At 43.4% G+C, this 20,831-nt stretch overlaps 1 protein-coding gene across 10 annotated transcripts in view; it reads right to left on the minus strand.

Annotated features, from left to right (window-relative positions):
- DICER1 (dicer 1, ribonuclease III) overlaps nucleotides 1-20,831 on the minus strand; it is a 103,057-nt gene that overhangs the window by 65,366 nt on the left and 16,860 nt on the right. For 4 of the 10 annotated variants that reach the window (XR_013346424.1, XM_077819316.1, XM_077819325.1 and 1 more), the window contains exons 2-4: nucleotides 15,305-15,370; nucleotides 14,046-14,144; nucleotides 10,859-10,933 (exon numbers count right to left, since the gene is read on the minus strand). The gene's annotated coding sequence lies outside the window, so the exon portion shown is untranslated. Of the gene's footprint in view, nucleotides 1-10,858; nucleotides 10,937-14,045; nucleotides 14,145-15,304; nucleotides 15,371-20,831 lie in introns of all 10 variants that reach the window. The other 6 variants (XM_077819319.1, XM_077819318.1, XM_077819317.1 and 3 more) reach the window with 6 other exon arrangements.

Here is a 20,831-nt window from a genome sequence, read left to right on the forward strand (position 1 = left end):
AAACAAATAGTATCATGGGACCTTTAATGAGCACAAATGGCATGAGTATTACCATACAATGACATACATTGTCTCATCAGGTAAACAGCATCTGAAACAGCATAATGTCATGGGAATTCGGGTTAAGTACCAGTATTGACTTGAGGAAAAAAGGCCTCCTTCTGAACCACCACCATTACCTTCCACAGCAGCAGGCTTTTCCTAATATATCTCACATCCGAGTAAAGGGCAGGGACATGTTTGCTTAGCTTTGAGATTTGACAAGATCACAGTCTAAAATGGGTATGGCTGTAAGCCGGAAAAAATGGTTACAAACCTTCCGTAACTGTTGTTCTTCAAGATGTGTTGCTCACATTCCATGTTAGGGGTGTGCACCGTTGCTGGAGATTTTTTCCCTCGGTGGTATCCGTCAGGCTGGCTCTAGTGCCCTCTGGAGCCGCGTACTCATGTGCTGGTACATGGGGTGCTGCCTGCCACACACCCTCTCCGTTCCTTCTTCTCAGTCAACTGCAACAGAGGAGTAGGAGGTGGGTTGTGGAATGGACATGAGCAACACATCTCGAAGAGCAGCAGCTATGGAAGGTTAGTAACCATTTTTTCTTCGAGTGCTTGCTTCCACATTAGGGGACTCACAACCAGTACCCTCAGTAGGTGGGCTCGGAGTTCATGGACATGCTGACTGTAACACTGGTCTTCCAAACTTGGCGTCATCTCAAGCCTGTCGAGTGATGGCATAATGGGATGCAAAAGTATGCACTGATTAAGTTGCTGCCCTGCAGATGTCTTGGATTGGGACTTGTGCAAGGAACACAGATGAAGAGGCCTGATCTCTCGTGGAGTAAGTGGTTAGGACAGGCTAGACATGTGACATTCGCCTGCTCATAACAAGCCCGAATACAGGCAGATATCCAGGAGGAGATCCTCTGGGCTGATACTGGAAGGCCTTTCATCTTTTCTGCTATTGCTACAAAGAGTTGTGTGGATTTGAAAAAGGATTTAATACACTCAATATAGAAGGCGAGGGCACGTCTAACATCTAATGAATGACGCTGCTGCTCCTCAGAGTTCTTGTGAGGCTTCGGGAAGAAGACTGGCAGGAAGATAGCCTGGTAGCTATGGAACTGTGAGACCACCTTTGGCAGGAAAGACGGGTGGAGGTGCAGTTGGAAGTTGTCCTTGAAGAACACTGTGTATGGTGCTTCTGACATAATTTCAGAGATTTCAGAGGCCCTGATTTCAGAGACCCTTCTGGATGAGGTGATCACCACCAGAAAGGCGACCTTCCAAGAGAGAAGTAGTAGCGGGCACGATGCTAAAGGGTTGAAAGGAGGGCCCATGAGCCCCAACAGAACCAGGTTTAAATTCCATGGAGGGATTGGTTCACAGACCTGGGAGTAGTGTCTCTCCAATCCCTTGAGAAACTGAACCATCATCTAATTAGAGAACACTGACCTGCCGTTCACCGGCTGGTGGAAGGCCAAGATTGCGGCTAAGTGCACTTTGAGATACACTCGGGCCAGATCTTGCTGTTTTAGATAGAGCAAGTAGTCCAAGATAGCCTGGAGGGAAGAACAAACCTGAGAGAGATCTCACAGAGATGCCCATAGGGAGAAGTGCTTCCATTTGGCAGGTAGGTAGCCCAAGTGGAAGGCTTCCTACTACCTATTAAGACCTTTCAAACTTGCTCTGAACAGGCCTGCTCCTCCAGGTTCAGTCATGTAACATTCATGCAATTAGGTGAAGGGAGGCAAGGTTGGGGAGGAGCAACCAGCGGTGGTCTTCTGAGATGAGGTCCGGACAGAGCAGAAGTGGAAGAGCAGATGCTATTGATAGATCCAGCAATGTGCCAATCCAGACGTGACGTGGCCATGCCAGGGCTATAAGAATAACCATCACCTTGTCCCGCTTGATTTTCAGGAGGACCCTGGGAACCAGAAGGACAGGGGGAAAAGCGTACAGCAGGAGCCCTATCCATGGGAACACAAAGGTGTCGGAGAGGGAGTCTGGACTGTGCCTGCGCAGTGAGCAAAACTGATGGCACTTCTTGTTTTGCTTGGTCGTGAACCCGTATACCTGGGGAGAACCCCACCTTTGGAAGAAGAACCTGGCAATCTCCGAGTGAAGGGACCACTTGTGGTCAGAGAAAAAGGATCTGCTGAGCTGATCCACCAGTGCATTCTGGGATCCTGGAAAGTGTGACGCCACGATGTGGATGAAGTGCCACACTCAGAAGTCCCACAGATGAATGGCCTCCTGACGGGGCAAAGAATCAAGCACCTCCCTGTTTGCTGATACAGAACATGGCCATGGTATTGTCTGTCAGAACTTGCACCACCTTGCCTGAGATCTGGGGGAAGAACACTTTATAGGCTAAGCATACAGCCCTGAGTTCCCCCCGAAGTTTATGTGCAGGGACAGTTCTTCCTGGGACCATAGGCCCCAAGTCCTGAGGAGGTGGAAGTGGGCTCCCCAACCTAGGTCTGATGTGTCCGACACTAGGGACACTGATGGCTGAAGGGGTAACAAAGGGTACTCCCATCATCACTGACCTTGGGTCTTTCCACCAGTCCAGGGAGGTGAGGACGAGGGGTGGAACAGTGAGCACTGAATCTAAGTGGTGTCTGTTGGGGGAGTAAATTGACACTAACCATGTCTGTAGGGGCCTAGGTCTTGCATGACAAACCACATAAGTGCATGGAGCCATATGCCCCAGTAGCTTGGGGCAAACTTGGGATGTCATAACTGTGTGGACCATGACCTTGGATATCAGGTCTGACAGTTTGGAATCGGGCCTCGGGAAGGAAGGCACTGGCTTGGGTCAAGTCAAGCACTGCCCCCAATAAATTCTAGTCTCTGAACTGGAGCAAGAGTGGACGTTTATCAACAGGTCCAGCACTCAGAAGGTAGCTTGGACCATGCTGATGCTGTTCGCACATAAGCCTCTGACTGACCCTTGATCAACCAGTCATCAAGGTACAGTAGACCTGGACACCTCACCATCTGAGAAAGGCCTCTACTATTGCCATACACTTTGTGAAAACCTGAGAAACTACAGACAGGCCGAAAGGAAGAGTGATGAATTGGTAGTGGCACTGGTTCACAATGAATCTGAGAAATCTTCTGTGGCCACAGAAGATAAAAATGTGAAAGTATGCATCCTTTAAGTCCAGGGTGGCATACCAATCCCCTAGATACAGGGAGGGAATGATGGAGATCAGGGAGATCAAGAGGAATCTCAATTTCTTGAGATATCTGTTGTGGTGATGCAGGTCCAGAATGGTCTGGAGGCCCCCCTGGCCTTTGGGTTTAGGAAATATTGGGAGTAACACCCCTCCCCTCTCAAGTCTTTAGGAACTTCCATAATGGCCCCCCATTCAGAGGATGGGCTGCACCTCCTAGGTAAGGGCTGATCATGAGCAGGGTCCCCGAAGAAGGACATGGGTGGGAGGGAGCAGTGGATGAAAACTGAAAGATAAAGCCAATTGTCTCTGTACTTAGCACCCAGCAGTCTGACATTACGCAGGACCACACCGGGCTGAAGTGCGACAAACGGTCCAAAAATAAAGGGGAAGCAGGATCTGACGAGTGAGCTGGTATAACGCGCTCAGGCACACCTTCTAAAGGCCTGCTTGGGCCCATTGGAGTACCTATGAGACCCTGGCTGGGAGGTTGAGGTGGACAGGAGAGGCTGATGCCTCTTGTAAACGCTCCCTTTCCTTTTATAGGGCTCCTGTCTCAGAGATGGCACCAAAAAAATGAGGTGGCTGTTGGGGCCTGAAGTGCTTCCTGGAAGCAGCTGGAGCTTAGAGGCCCAAGTACTGGAGGGTGGCCCTTGAGTCCAACTCTTGAGTTGTCTGCTCCGAGAACAGCGAGGAGCCTTCAAAAGAGAGGTCCTGGATAGACTGCTGGGCCTCATGAGGAAGTCCCAAGGACCAGAGCCAAGAGCAACGCCTCATGGTGACAGCTGAGGCCTTTGTCTTGACTATTGTGTCAGCTATGTCCAGAGCTGCCCGGAGAGAGGTCCTGGCCATGTTCTTACCCTCCTTCAAGAGGGTAGAGAATTCCTGCCTTGAATCTTGAGGCAGAGAGCCTTTAAACTCGGCCAGGGAGTCCCAAAGATTGCAACTGTATCTCCCTGTGACGGGGTTAGGAATCACCACCGCTGGCGCCTCCCACTGGTTGCTCTGGGAATTAGCTCTGTCCAGTCATGGAGCACCTTTTTCACGTGGTGCCTTGCCCTTCGTCTGCTCTGCTGCTTGGGGACCCTCGTTGCTCCCCACTAGGCAGCATTCCACTGCTCCGGTCTCACCCCCTTCCGGGGGTTTGGTGTTATCAGCAGTCCACGAGCTACACCTGTTGTAGTGGCCGGCTGCAGCCTCTAAGTCTAGCCCCTTATCGCAGGGACCAGCCGCAGCCTGGATCAGGCCACGCTCCTCTTCAGCCAGGTGTAGCGCAAGGGGAAGAGGGGGACCCAGGCCCACCTGCTACTCTGGGTCCCGATCCAGGGACCCTCTAGCGGCAGCCTCTCTGCCCTCCTTCTCTTCCATTGCCCTGCTATTGTCCCTGGGCCACTTCCCCTTCGGCCCTACGCACCTACCGGGCCTACGCCAGCAGCCTGGGGTTTTCCCTAGCCGGTGCTCCCCAACTCCTTCTGGCCTTCCCCAGCACTGCTCTATCCAGGGTGCTACCTTCCAGCTCAGGAGTCAGTCCTCCTCCCTTAAACCCCAAGGAGAGACTGCCCACTCCCTTCCTGGGGCAGCCTTTATATACGGCTGAGTCTGGCTCTGATTGGCTGTCTCTAACTCAGTCTCTGACTGGCTCACTAGCAGGCCTTCTCTGATTGGCTGCCCACGTGCACCGCCTCCCTGGCCTGCTGAAGCCCCATCTAGTAAAGGAGTGGGGCAGCCACCCCGCTACACTCCCTAACAAACCTTGCTGGTTAGAGATATGCAGTTGAAGGCTACCCATTGAATAAACGTCTCTCCCAGTTTTTGGGAGTCTTTTTGTCTGGGGGTAGCGCTCAAATGGGCCTGCCTGTCCCTTTTGTTGGCTGCCGACACAATCAGGGAACCTGGGGGTGGGAGGTGTGTGCGAGTACAGGTACTCAAACCCACTTGCTGGCACGTAGTATTTCTCCTCTGCCCTCCCTGAGGTGAAGGGCAGAGAAGGAGTTTTCCACAGGGCCTTGACCGCACCCATTACAGCCTCATTAATGGGGAAGGCCACTTTGGAGGGAGCTACTGCAGCCAGAATGTCAATAAGGCTGTGGGATTTTTCCTTAAGCTCCTCAGTTTCCGCCCCCAGAAGATCCTGATAGGCCTTGAAGATGTCCTGTGGAAGCGAGCTACTGGGCCCCTATGCAGCCTCGTCTGGGAGGACAAGGAGGCAGCTTGCACCGGAGGAGGGACTCCTTCCTCTTCCTCAGCCTCAACAATGCCCACAGAAGCCAACTCCTGGATATCTGCACCGGAGTCTAGGTCTGGTGCCAAGCAGGAAGGTGCAGTAGCCCACCTCTATGAAACCACAGAGTATGATTGATGGGAGGGAGGACAAAGTACCAGAGTAATTCCCCAGTGGTTCCAGTATGGCCACTGCACAGGCCACAGACCCATGGGACAGGTGACAGCGAGGGGACCCACACCGAGGTCCGGTGGCGCATAGGCTGAGTACTGGTAGTGATTCTTAGGCTGCACATAGGTTTCCCCTTCAGACTCTGATGAAGAATTCTCCCTTGGTGACCATGGTGGAACAATACCCCTCTCTGCCTCCATATGGTGCCAAGAGTATGGGGACTGGCAGCAGAATGGAGATGGCTGCAACAACTGGATCAGGGCCAGTTTGCCCCTAAAGGGTGCCACAGGGCCCAGTGCCAGGAAGGAGCTTGACACTCCCTGCTCTTTCCTGCTCTCAGTAATCGTCGGAGACAGCACTGGAGCCGGGGTGACCAGGAGTGAAAGTAAATCTCTGGCCACTGCAAAAGCCTCCAGGGTTGTTGGGACAGTGAGACCACTAGTGCCGCAGTAGCTTCTGGGTGTCAGCAGAGGGTCCTGCACCAGACTCAATGCTCTGAGTGGAGTCAACGGTGCCACCATGGGACCGGGGGTGAAGGAGTAGCCTGGTGCAGGTTGTACTGAGCTTCCTTCCCCCATGCTTTTCTTTTTTCTGCACTGGTGAGCACCCTCTGTGGGCGTGCTGCTTTTTGCGTTTCTTTGTAGTTCTGGAGATGGTGAACGGTGCCACGAAGAGCATGGTGCCGGAGGAGGGCTTCATGCTGAAGCCAAAGTGCTTGGTGCAGAATTGGAATAACTTGGCTCTGAGGCTGGTCTGAGATTAGGATAGCCTTCAGTCTTATCATTCTGTCCTTTTTGGTGTGGGGTCTAAAGTCCTGACAAATCTGGCACTTATGCAAGGTTTGAAGCCCGGAGCATGCCCAGCCCCTGGGGTGAAGGGAGTCCCTCAATGATAGCGACTATATAGCTACACTAATTATTTACTCTAACTACAAAATCTATGAACATTGAAAACTAGATTTAATTAACAAACTAGGGATTAGAGCCCACATCCCACTGGGAAGAAGCCTTGCCAAAGAAAGAGGGGTCGTTCCAGCAACTGTCATGAGTGATAAGATGGAACAGAGGGTGTGTGGCCAGCAGCACCCCTTATACAGGCGCATGAGCCTGTAGCTCCAGAGAGTACTAGAGTCAGCCCGATGGACACCGTTGAGGGAAAAATCTCTGGCAACAGTGCATGCTGAGTGCACACACCTACATTGGAATAGACATGAGCAAGCCCTGGAAGAAGAAGAAGAATGAAAGATTTGTACCCTTCAAAGTTTCTATTTCAAAAGCAAGAAAAACAACACATTCTTTAATAAACCAAAATTGTACAGAAGTATCTAGAAACCAAGAAAAAAATTAATCAGTTTATCTGAAAAAAAAATGTAAGGTTTTAATTGGAAACAGTCAACAACTAAGTACTTGTGTTCAGAATCTACTGAGAGGAATTAACTGGATCCTGAAACTAACCAAGAAGAGAAGCAGACAACAGCTGAACAAAGTCAAAATAGTTGTGTAGCAGGGCAGTCACCCCACTTTGGCTCAGAAAGGGTTAAAAGCCAGCCCTTGGGGAGGGATGGGGCTGAGAGCCAATAAGAAAAGGCTGGGAGGCAGCCAATCAGGGCCAGGCTGGGCCCTACAAAAGGGCTGTAAGCCAGTAGGTGAGTCAGTCTCTCTCTAGCTTTGGAGAGAGATGGACCTAGCTACCTGAAGAAGCAAAGGGTACCATGGACAGAGCAGTGCTGGGGAAGGGGCAGGCTGAGCTGGGGAGCTCAGCCTGCTGAGGACCTCCCAGGCTGCAGCCTGACAGGAAGGCTTAGAGAGGTACTGGGCTGCAGGGAAAGGCAGCAGTCCAAACCCCCCCTTGCCAATGATGAGTGGCCATTACACTGAAGTCCGCCCCAGTGAACAGGGGCTAGATGATGACTGACAGTAACCACTGACGCAAGGTGGGCTTAGAGGGTTGAGGGTTCCCCTGCAAGGGGACACACAGAGAGTGGGGGTCCTGTTGAGGAAGAACGGCAGGGTAAGGGGCACCGGGGTTCAGGAGGGACACAGGGTCTGAGGCAGGTGAGCCGCTGGCCAGCAGTGGGCACTCTGAGCTGGAAGCAAGCTAATCCCCAGGGCAACCAGCAGGAGGCGCCAAACCGGTAAGTCTCACTTCGCTACAAGCTGGCCTGCCAGGTCAGTGTGGGCAATGAACATATTTGCTAATCTTGATCTTCTACATTAACTTTGTAAATTAGTGAATGTGAAAACTCCGATGAAGTGAGCTGTAGGTGACGAAAGCTTATGCTCCAATAAATTTGTTAGTCTCCAAGGTGCCACAAGTCCTCCTTTTCTTTTTGCGGATATAGACTAACACAGCTGCTACTCTGAAACCTGTCAAACTGTTGAACCCAAACTTGGGGAGGGAAAAATACTTCAGAATTATTGTATAAGTTATCTGCTGGCTCATCAGAGCAGAGCAGAGGCAGCACAACATGCTGCGTCAAAACAAAACTGACAGGACCAATTTTAGGCCTACTAGCCTTGATAAGGTAACAGCCATACCACTTTGGGCTGTGACTGTTATGTGAGTGTTTAAATGGGAGACCTCCAAGAAAAACTCAGATGCGGCAAAGAGCGGTAGTGATTCAGTAGGTGCTACTTCCATTCACAGCAATATTGATATTATACCCTTTCAGAGTCTCATGGGGAGAAAACATGCTGTTGGAGCTGAAATCTTTCAGGTCAAATGTAAAACCAAGGTCCTAACTAGCCCATTCATTGAACTGATTCCAGAATAGATTTGAAAGAGCAAAAGGTATTCACTCCAGAATCCTGCTCACATTACTACTTCAGTAATACTCTGCCTAGTAAATATTTTCTTTGTAATTTCAGTTTGAGTAACTAGTCTCATTAAAAATGACTACATTCTACTCTTGAGGTGGCTGCACTTCAGCAGCGGGTGAGTGTTTTATTTTCTGTATAGATTTTACACAGTGTGCACATGTATGTATAAAAACATATTACAAACAAACTACGTTAAGAACATATTAAAGTTGCAAAGTAAATCACTCGATTTAGGAAATGTCAAGTTAGAAAGACTGGGAACTGTGCTTTGAACATGTGAAAGTGTTACAAAATGCAAGTACTCTGGAAAAAAATCAGGTCCCCGTCATCTCAAATTAGGCACCCAAAGTTAGTGGAAACTTTTGAGTTTAATCTCTGGGCCTCTGCTCCTCATCTGTAAAATGGGGATACCATCCCCTCACTTCAAAGAAGTATTGTGAAGATAAATTTGTTGATGTTTGTGAAGCCTCTGGATACTATAGTGTTGAGTGCCATAGAAAAACCCAAAGAAAATTAATAATTCTGTGTTCAGAGCAGGATTTGAATAGTATGTAGTAAATAAGGCATCGGGTCACAAACAACGAGGAAAACAAAATATTGAGTAGGTGCTCAGTAAATAAGCACCATCTCTCTTGTGAACTAAATGAGGACAGGAGTCCTGTGGAAAAACTAGTATGTGACCATGTAAGCACAAAGGGGCTGAATTAAGGTGGCATATGCAAACATAATCATGGCATTTCCTAACTTTTCAGTGCTTGACTTTGCAACTTAATGATTTTAACATAGTTCTTGTGTGTGTAATGAATCTGTGAAACATTTTAGGATTTCTGTTTCATCAACAGACAATAATTGTTTTCACATCCAATAGTTAAGTAATCTGTTCTTTCAGCAGTCACTAACCTTGATCTATGAATTTCTATCTGACATAATCCTAGTGATGCGAAAGTTCTGTACCTAGCTTTTAACTCTACCAACAAACTTCTAGTTTCCCCTCTAAATAACACTCTCAGATGTTGAAGAAAAGTGTTTCCAGGACTGAATCCACAGGACAGGTAGCAAATTTAAAAGAAAGTCACTCATCAACTATAAAAAATTGCATTAAAGTTTCTCTGCTTAACTGCTATCTCTTGCTACAGCACTCAAACACCATGTTATTTTTAGAAAAAAAAGTTCTATATATCAGCCAAATACGTCATTTTAAATAAAACCCAGAAAGATCCAAAAATAATATCCTGTTCCATCTCTTGGGTATCAAAGAAGAAAATGTAATGGAACTTGAGCATCAACAGATGAAAGTAAACATTAAACCATGAAATGGAAAATACTCACTGGAAGCATTCCATGCCCGTTCCTGCAAAATTTGGAGAGATTCTATTCCAATTTTTGTACACTTAAAGACTTATTTGCTTTGAAATTTGCTGCTCTCCTGGTGGATAAAGTCTTTGAGGCAGAAATTGTCCTCTTTGCCAAACTTGGGGCACACACACAATACACCTTTCACAATACTAATATTTAACAAAGGTAGCATATACGTTTGTAGCTAATTTAAAAAACGGCATTAAAAATTTATTCACTTCCATTTGCTTTATCAAAGATATATTTGACCATAAGAACTGAAAATTAAAACAGTATTGTGATTATTTATCCTTACTAAGATTTCAGCCTACTTTGGCAGTTCAAACTTAGTTTTTCACTTAAGTAGAAGTCTTGCATGAAAGACCCTCTAACCTTCGAGAAAAACCTCAACAATAACCAGATGGAGTGGGAAAAGTTTCACTTTCATTGAAATAGGACTCTCTCCCTTTCCCCAGTAACTAATTTCTTGGATATTTCCAAAATGAAGAGTTCAGAATTCTGGATTGCACTTCAGAGTCCTGTGTAAAGTCAGTTTCTTTCATCTGTAACTGTAAGAACCACACTTAGGAACTAGTCAAACAAGTTGGGAGGTGGATTAGATGACCTAATGGGTCCTTCCCATTTCTATAATCTCTGTAATATGATTGTATGAAACTCTTTTTCTCTGTGTTGGCATTCACTTGAAGCATTCTAGAAAGAGAGCCTGAGTTTTTGTTTTGTCTTCCCAAATTTTTCTAAGAGACTATTGGATCTCAGGTTTGTTTTCTTTAAACTCAAGAAAAGTGCAAAGAGAATGTATTGTAGCTGAAATACTCAAAAGCCCTCTAGGAACAAGTTTCCCTGAGGTATCTTTCAGTGGAAATATGGTGCAATTATTTAACCTCATTTTTAGTTCCCTTCTTGAACCAAAAAACCCTAGAGTTTTTAAGGCCATGTATAATAAGATGTGAACCAAAAAGATCACCTTTATACACACACTCTATACAACATGTAAGCAGAATATTGCTTTCTCAACTGAGAGAATAAAAGGCTTTTTTTTGTTGTTACTCAGCAAAGCATATTTAATAATTTTAATAAGACCAGGACTATGACGAGGCTCATGTTAGACTGACCTGCCTCTGAAGAGCTTCCTCTATAACCCATGTAGTATTGTCAACAGCTGGAGTTCCTGACGGATTCTTCCTGACCTGCTGAAATGGTGGACAATTTAGAACTTAAGTCTCAGCAAATTAAGGACCTTTGAAGTCCCTCATCCTAGGTCAGGGGTGGGCAAACTTTTTGGCCTGAGGGCCACATCGGGGAATAGGAAATTGTGTGCCGGGCCATGAATGCTCACAAAATTGGGGTTGGGGTGTGGGAGGGGGTAAGGGCTCTGGCTGGGGGTGTGGGCTCTGGGGATGAGGAGTTTGGGGTGTAGGAGGGTACTCTGGGCTGGGACTGAAGGGTTCAGCGGGGGATCAGAGCTGGGGCACGGGTGCAGGAAAGAGTGCAGGTTCTGGCTCGGGGTGCAGGCTCTGGGGTGGGGCTAGGGCTGAGGTTTGGGGTGCAGGAGGGTGCTCTGTGCTAGGATCGAGGGGTTTGGGGAGGGGGATCAGGGCTGAGGCAGGGGGTTGGGGCATGGGGAGAGGCTCAGGGGTGCAGGCTCCGAGCAGTGCTTACCTCAAGCGGCTCCCAGAAGCAGTGGCATGTCCCTTCTCCAGCTCCTAGGCATGGAGCAGCCCCCGACCTTCAGAGCGGGGCCACGGCGCAGCTTCCGGGAGCCGCATGGTGCGGCCCCGTCCCGGCACCCCAGCTGGAGTGCCGAAGTGGGGCTGAGCCACATATTGTGGCCCCAATCCAGTTCCCTAGCAGGAGCTCGCAGGCTGGCTTGAAACAGGCCTGTGGACCATAGTTTGCCCACCCCTGTCCTAGGTTAAAACTGTGGTATCTCTAATGAGAAAGGAGATTAAAGTACTGACACTACAGTCAGGTCTAGACTAAAAAAAGTTTGTTGGTATAGCTATGCCAGCCAAACCTCCACTGTAGATGCAGTTTACACCAGCAAAAAAGTGATTTTGCCAGCATAGTTTATACCAATTCTCAGAGTAAAATAAGTGATACCAGCAAAAGGGCTTTTATGCTGGGACTACTGTGTATACTTTTGCCAGTGCACAAATTGGCACACTCCTAATTGATACTGATATGCCAGCAAACATTTCCAATGCAGACCAGGTCTCAGAAATAACAACACAGTGTCCGTAAGTTTTACGAAGGAAAGTTCCCACTTTAACAGAACAAAAATACATAGAGCCAGATTCTGGTCCCCGCTAGCCCTTTTGTACCACTTGGCAAGGGGCGAAGGAGAGGGGCTCTAAAACTGCCCTAAACATACAGCTAAGGATTCTCCTGGAACATGCAGAGCTGGCACTACATAAATTCCCCTTCTATGGCCTCCTTGACACAGAGGACCTACTGGGAGTGCTCAGAGGGTAGGAGGCTGTGATAAATGAAAGGGGGAGGGAAAGTAGCTCCCTTTTATGGACACCCTGCCAGCCAGTAGCTATAAAATCCCTCTTAGTAGCTGTTCTTTAATTGCTCTACCTGTAATGGGTTAAAAAGTCTCACTGCTATGCATCGGTAAAAGGAAGCGAGTGGGCACCTGGCCAAAAGAACCAATGGGAAGACCAGAAATTGTTAAAATTTAGAAAAAACTCCCCTTTTGTCTCTCTGGCTGTTCTCCCGGGGAGAGGCAGACAGGGCAGCAACTATGCTGTAAGAAGCTTGGGCCAGGTATGAAAAAATCATCCGTATCATACTTAGAAACTACTCTTTTAAAGCCCCAGATACGTAAGTAGATCAGGAAATGTCACGGAAGACGCGATTAGGTTTATCCCTTTTATTTCTTTATGGCTTGTGGATTCCTCTGTGCTAACCCCAAGTGCTTTTGTTTTGCTTGTAACCTTTAAGCTGGACCTCAAGAAAGCTATTCTTGGTGCTTAATTCTGGTAGTTGCTCTTTTAAAAATCTAGCAATAGCCTGAGTTCCTAGATGCTTTTTCTTTTTTTTTTCCAATAAAATTTACCTTTTTTTAAAAAACAGAATTGGATTTGTGTGTCTTAAGAGGTTTGTGCGCATTGTTTAATTAGCTGGTGGCAACAGCTGATTTCCCCCCCTCCCTTTTTTTTCCTCCTCTCTTCTTTCTCATCCCTTCCCGGGAGGGGTAAAAGGGCTTGAGGGTACCCCAGAGGAAGAAATTCCCAAGTGCACCTTCCTGAGCTCTCAAACGGGTTCTGCACTTGGAGCGGCCAGTATTAATTTTTAGAATCCTTGCGGGCCCCCACCTTCCCCACTCGAAGTGCCAGAGTGGGGAATTAGCCTTGACAGAGACAGTGTAGCCAAAGCACCCAGCTCCAGCGGTCCCAGCCTGGTGTGATTGCTCACTGGGGCCATTTCAACCTTATGTCAGAGCAGCCCTGGCCCCCAGCAGTCACAAGAATCAGAACAGGATACATTCACCCCACCAGCTAAGTGAGCAGAGTTCTAGGTTAGCTAAAAATGTAGCACAGATAGAAGCACACTACTGAAAATTTAAAAAAAAAAAAAATCTGCATCACTCTTCATTGTGAAACCTCCTAGAGAGCTTTAAAAACAAACTCTTCCCCGCTATGAAGACTTACTTGGACAGTGTTTTCTTCTCCTGAAGTTATATATGGAGCTAAAATTAAGAGTCAAGCGCAAATCCTTACCTTTTTTTTGCCTTATCATTAAAACAATACTTTTTAATCCAATCTGATTTATTTTGTGCTGTTTACTTCCTGCATTTCTTTCAGTTTAGATAAGCACACTGGCTACATTCCACCCCTCCATCCTTTTTTAATAAGCATATATTCATTCTGGGTCTAATTCACTTGCATAATAATGCTTGTGTTCACAACACTGTAAATGTTTAAATCCAAAAAATCATTCAAATTTAAAAATAAGTTAAACATTTTTAATCATATTACATTTCATAAAATTTTGAAGGTCTGTAGTTTGACTAATCTAATGGTAAGTATTTATAATTTGTTAGCTACCTACCTCTTACATAGTCAGCACCTATGGAGAAAATAAAGCTACTACTTCGTAAAAAGTGTGTGTGTATAAAATTAAACTACAGATTATTCAATTTTATATTATCCTAGGTTGTGAACCTAAAGCCTTTACAGTATTGTTCTAAAGGTTTAGCCATTTAATGAAATTCAATAAAACATGTTAATGCCTAATTTGATGCATATAAATGTTTGTAATCTGTTTCTCTCATATTATAAAGCACAGACTTACCGTTTTAATTTCTGAGATCTGTGTTTGTGTTCTTTGAACTGCATTTTGACATCATGATATCAGTTTGTACATTAATTGCATCATTTGCAAGCTTCTGCTCTAAAATGAAATAAAAACCAACATAAGCGTGGAATTAAAGGATAGCTCAAATTCTGTAAACAGTCCAAAATACAAGGAATTTGTAAAAGAAAGGACAATAATATTTGGGTCATAAATAATAATGTAAAGGTCCCTTATGTAATTTCTCAAAACCATCCAGAGATATCTATATCAGTACACAAGAAAGATAAGCTCGTGTGTTAAAGGTCTATCGTGAAAGTGACAACATTCTCCAGTATTTTAGTTTAATAGAGAGAATCAGATGTAAAAATTTCGGAATTTGTATTTTTTTAAAATGATTAAAAACTATTTCAAGAAATGAATGTTCAAAAAAGGAAAAGACTCAGCAAGAAATGAAAAGATAAATTACAAGATTTATTTTACCAGGACATTTTAAAATACGATTTTTGTAGTAGTTTTAAATTCAGCAATTGCTGGAAACCAATAGGCTACCATTAGTCAACAAGAATGAAAATTAGAAGAGAAATGCAGTAATTCTGTATCCTGTTTAATTATGCTAAATTTTTCACACACATAATAAAGAATTCTAAGTTAAACAAAAAAGGCAAGAAAGTTCAAATTATGTTTTGTGCAAATTTTAATTTGAGCCTCAACAAACGTCCTCAACGCATGAAAAAGCACTGAGTGTAGTTTACTACCTCCTGAACATGTCAATACATTCAATATCTTATTGATTAGTTAATATCTAGTAAGATGGTGCAATGTACAAAATCAAAGTTCAATTTAAAAAGTGTATATATATATATATTTAACTGTCATTTGTATAAATGCAACTATCGGGATTTAACAAAGAATTTAGTTAAATACAAACATTGTAATTGCTGCTCCACAGACTTGCATCTGAAACACAAAAGTATAGTCTCTAAGCAGCAATTCTACTTTGTGTATACACAACTATATACATCCCCATAGAGAAAAGGGAGCAACAGAAGTTACTCAATTTATTCATCCAATGTGTAAGCATTCCCAGAATGACTGAACCATTCACTGAAAAGAAAAAAGCTCTACCAAGTCCATTTTTCTAAACAGTGTTACTGAAAAGTTAAAATACAAAATGAACTTTGATAAGAATTTCTATCCTAATCAGTTTTAATAAAAAAGGACATTCCTAAAGATTACTTCAGTGTGTTCATTTTTACCTCTAATGCTGCTACAGAGCTTTTCCAGAGTTTCCAAGCCTGTAATTTTGTTTCACCCTAGGTAACCTAAAAGGTAATATAAAAAGAGAACACTTTAACATGAACTCTCATAAAAATCGATCATGCCATGTGGTAGTCTGTTTTCTCGCATTTTAAGATTTAGCTCTGTGGCAAAAGCACATGGTCCTTCAAAATCTAATCATCACACATCCTTTCTTGGCTGGGGATACAGACAATGAGTGTCTGAAATATTGGTTCTAAGTGCTCAGGAGATATTTGCATATTTTCTGTTTTATTTGCTAAAGTAATTGCTAGAGACCAATTAGATTTACAGCCCTTAAAAACAAAAAAACTTCAGTGTGTGTTTCATTTATGATCAAAATGGAGTTTTAAAGAAACTTAATATTCACCATACTTTAAAAGGCTTATAGCATGCATTAGTTTTATGGTGAAATAAATGCAAACACAATTATTACTTCATTTTATAAAAGGGTCCTCCATTACATTCAGGAAAATACAGAGTACAGTATGTAAAATCAGATATTTTGCGCTCTTGTGCGAAAGAGAACTGCTTGAACTTTATATCCCAAGATATCATATTAACCCATGTCTTTCTCATGTAAAGACCCTTTTCTCCAGGATAAATTTATTTTTTCCTTTCTTTTCTCCAGAAAGTACAGACAATCACTTGGTACATTTAGCGATCAGAGCTGAAGTTTAATGAGTTCCTGTTGTGCCTAATTTGTTAGTTACCATCAAATTACATTCACACTGTCTAAAATGTGCATGATTTCTATTGAACCAGTATATGGTCTAACAGTAAAATCATTTCAGTTGCTGTTAGTATGTTATTAAAGAAATCATTGTTTTCTATCTAGTAAAATTGCTAAATCTGGTCTAAAAAAAACTTGTTAAAGATAGAAATGGTTCTCTCTACAAGGGGGAGCAGAATGTTTTCTCCGATGCACAGAGGTAGTCAAAATATATTATAATAAACTGAACAGAAAAAAAATGCCACAATCCTTTGGCATAATATCTAACTTCATACACTACATAGTATTAGTTTTTGATAATTAATGTAGGAGGCAAACATATTAAGGTGACAAAATGGAGACGGACTAAGTATCACTGATTCATTAAAAGTCACTGACAACTTCTGTTAACACTACATAGCCGTAAAACAGGGGATTCAAATTTTAATTGATGGGCATGACACTGACTGCCCTTCAGCATGGTAGGCCCTTTTAAGGCCAAAACTAACATGTATCCCAGATAAGCCACACACCAGAAACTCAGTCAAGTTCTAGTACAAAACAGCAAGCTTACAAAACATTAGCATCTAAATGATGTTGGTTGAAACCTTGGACAAAAACCTGTTGCAGCAGACAGCCAACCCTTCCTGTCTGAAGGCCAAGGGAAACAACAACTTGCAAGTGAGCACTGCTGAACGATGGCAATAGCGAGTGGTTACCAAAACAAACTACAAAACCCACTCCCTTCCTTCACTGCAATGTGTTGCAGATACCAGTCAAATTTTACAGTCAAAGGTCTCTTTTACCATACACTGAACAAGCAACCCACCCAATCTACAGTAAGTGGAAAGCATATTAAAAGAACACACAGAAGAAAAAGGGGAAACCATGACACTGCTAAATGATAAAACTGGAAAGAGAAGATATTTAATGTACGGTGGCATTACTATGGAGAAACTGTATAGCAGAGGTAGGTTTTTCATTTTTGTAGGATAATAGGACTCTCGTCATTTCTGATTAATAAAGATAAAATGAATGACAAACATTTATTAAGAACACTATAACATGGCAACTTACTATGATTGGTTCATAAGTTTTACAAGCTTAGTTTAGCAGTATGATTAACTAGAATTTTGTTTGAGTTGTTTATGCAATATAAAAAATTCACTTATAGTTAAAGCTAAAAGCTGAGATTTCCAAAAGTAAACTATTGATTTGGGAGGCCTAACTATACTAATTTTAAAGGGTGCTGATTTTCAGAAAGTGTTGAGGTCCCTCCCTTTAAAAATCAGGCCTCTTTAAGGTGGCTCAAGTTAAGCACTCAAAAATATCATTTCCAAACTCAACAGTCACTTCTGAAAACCTTGGCAAGAATCTTCCAGGCATTTTGGCTAATTGCTACTCAACGGTCAGCCAAATGTCAGTAAACTTAGCCAACATACACCAGGCCAGTAGGAAGGGCAGACACGGATTCATAAGCATTATGGTACCTAAAAAATAATTCAAAGAGCCATGCTGCAAAATGAATAAAAACTTAAGTTTATTTTATCTATAGTTAGCAATTCAAAGATTGCAAGAAAAAAAAAAGCCAAAATAGATTTTCAGAATTAAAAAACTTCCAGAAGTGTGGTAATGACAGTGTTTTCCAACACAAGTTATCAAAGCTGCTGCTTGATTTAAAAATCTTCTATAGTTTGATAGAAAAATTTTCCCCCTCAAATTGCTACACTAATTTTCTAACAAAACCATAGGGAATCATGGAAATGTTAAAAATAATGCACAAAATTCACTCATTAGGCCCCTATCCTGCTGCTGGATCTGCACAACTGATCTGATGACAATGGGTCTCCATGCAGGAGTAAGGGTTGCCAGCATGAGTCCAATTGCAGGATCAGTATTTATATCAACAGTCACCAAGCCATTTCTAAGATTGCCAAAGACCTCATGCAAAATTTCTTGGATTAAAAAAAAAAAATCTCCATTCTTCCCATTCAGTACCAAACAAAGCATTCAGAATGAATAAAACAGCAGTTTGACAACTCAGGGTGATTGGCAGCCCATAGTAATATCAAGTAGCAAATAAACCTTTTCCTAAGGTAAGCAGTGTTTAAATGTGAATTATTCTTTAGAAAACAAAATCCAACAAAACAAAGCCATGACACTGTATTACAGTAACCAAAAAACATCAGTTTTAGACTGGATGCAATTATTAGCATTATAAATAGACATTATGTACACAAAAAGATATACAGTAAAATAAAATACCATCCTAATTATAAGAGTAGGGCTAAAATTCTGTCAGCAATTACCCTTACTGTCTGGTAGTAACTCCACAGTAAAGACTTCTTAATACCATGGGCCCAAACCTTCTGCCATTGAAGTCAGTAGCAAAACTCATATCAGGCCCCAAGTAGCCTCCTAAGCAAATAGCTTAAGGGCAAACATTGAGAAAAATCTTTCCTCATCACTACTGTGAACCGAACTACTGATCACATAGGAACATTCCTCCCACTAGGATAATACAGAACAGTGGCGTATATTTTCAGAAGTGACCAGTGATTTGGGGAATTTCATTTTTGGAGTGCCCCCACCTAAGAATTTTTTTCTGATTTTCAGAAATGCTGAGCTTCTACTCTGAAAAGTCAGGTCTCTTTGAGATGTCTATAGTGGGGCACTTAAATTGCACTATCATGACAACTTTGGTAAACTGTTCCAGCAGTTAATTGCTCTCGCTGTTAAAAGTTTATGCTTTATTTTCAGTCTGACTTTGTCTAGCTTCAACTTCCAGCCATTGGATCATGTGATGCTTTTCTCTGTTAGATTAAAAAGCCCATTATTAACTATGTGTTCTGTATATACTGTAATCAAGTCACCCCTTAACCTTCTCTTTGTTAAACCAAACAGATTGAGCTCCTTGAGTCTGTCACGAATAGGCAGATTTTCTAATCCTCATCATTCTCACTGCTCTTCTATGAGCCCTCTCCAATTTATTAACATCCTTCTTGAATTGAGAACACCAGAACTAGACACAGTATTCCAGCAGCAGTTGCACCAGTGCCAAACAGAGGTAGAATAACCTCTCTACTCCTACTTGAGTTTTGAATAGGGCTAGAAAACCCATTAGAGGCAGAGAGTCATAGCAATGTAGGACTGGAAGGGACCTCGGGAAGCCATCAAGTCCAGCCCCCTGTGCTGTGGTAGGACCAAATAAACTTAGACATCATTGACATGTATTTGTCCAATGTGTTCTTAAAAACCTTCCATTGATGGGGATTCCACAATTGCAGAGCTCTGGAAGCGAAGATAGAAAATTTTGTACTAACTAGCCCTAACTTTCTCTATATTCTTACAAACTGCTTTGAGGCTAAGTACACGTAGGGCTGGGAGAGACAGTCAGTTAAAAGGGAACCACAGAGTACTAACCAACACACAACCAAGGGCACAGGAAATTACTCCCTTCCCCTTAATTGACTGTATTATAGACAGTTTTTGAGTTGTAAATCCAGCATAGGGAGCATGTGTACACAGCTCTGAAGTACATTGCAGGGAGCATATCTGAGAATTACAAGACTTACGGGTTTAGCAGAAAGAGTATGTGCGGGGGGGGGGGGGGGGGCAAGGTACTAGTGCTAAGACTCAGGACATGCGGAAGTAGTTATTGTAGTTATGGTGGGTATCTGTGTGAAGTGCCACTGAAGGTGTTTTTCCTCCTTGTATCTGAATATGGTTGTAGTCTTTCCAGTATGAGCAGGTTCTGGAACAGGAGCAGATAGGCAGACTTCAAGACTGTTCTGCAGCTCTCCCGGTATGATCCCAGCAAAGTGGAGGTTCCACTGGAAGTAAAATGGTAATCCTGAAAGGGAGGGGCAAGACTAATGTTCAGGTTTTCTGGACCTTCTCAATTAGCCCCACTTCATTGTGAAGCTATTCCAAAGGCACCCAAAGAACTTTGGCTGCAGGAGCACATCTGGTGCTCAGGGAGTGAATCCATTCCAGCTACTACACTCTATTACAAAACAGAAAATTCCTTTAGCTGGCCAAAGGAGTTGAGATGGAACAGAGGAGCAGGAGTAAGACCTTGATAGGGAGGTTACTATTAGAGCTCCTCAAGGATTAGTCCTGGGACCAATTTACTTAACATTTTCATTAATGACCTTGGTACAAAAAGTGAGACTCCAGTAATAAAATTTACAGATGACACAAAGTTGGGAGGTACTGCCAATATGGAGAACAACCAGAATCATACAAGAAGATATCGTCAACCTTGAAAACTGGAGTAACAGAAATGGGATGAAATTTAATAACTCAAGGTTTAATTTAATAGCACTTGGGGACTAACAACAAGAATTTTTGCTATAAACTGGGTATATATTAGTTAGAAGCAACAGAGAAGGAGAATGACTATGAGCCACCAATGCGATGCAGCTGTGAAAAAGGCTAATGCAATCATACGATGCATCAGGTGAGGTACTTCCAGTATAGATAGGAAAATGTTATTACCATTATACAAGGCACTTGTGAAACCTCTTCTGGAATGCCGTCTGAAGTTCTGGTCTCCCATGTTTAAGAAAGATGAATTCAAAAGGGAATAAATGCAGAGAAGAGCTACTAAGATGATCAGTGGAATGGAGAACCTGCCTTACAAGATGAGACTTGGGGAGCTTGGCTTGTTTATCCTAGTAAAATTAAGGCTATGGGGAGATATGATTGTTTAAATACATCAGAGGAATATAAATCAGGGAGGGAGAGAGAGGAGTTATTTATGTTGAGGGCCA

The sequence above is a fragment of the Eretmochelys imbricata genome, chromosome 6, assembly GCF_965152235.1.
Source record: "Eretmochelys imbricata isolate rEreImb1 chromosome 6, rEreImb1.hap1, whole genome shotgun sequence".
In the NCBI taxonomy this organism is placed as follows: Eukaryota; Metazoa; Chordata; order Testudines; family Cheloniidae; genus Eretmochelys; species Eretmochelys imbricata.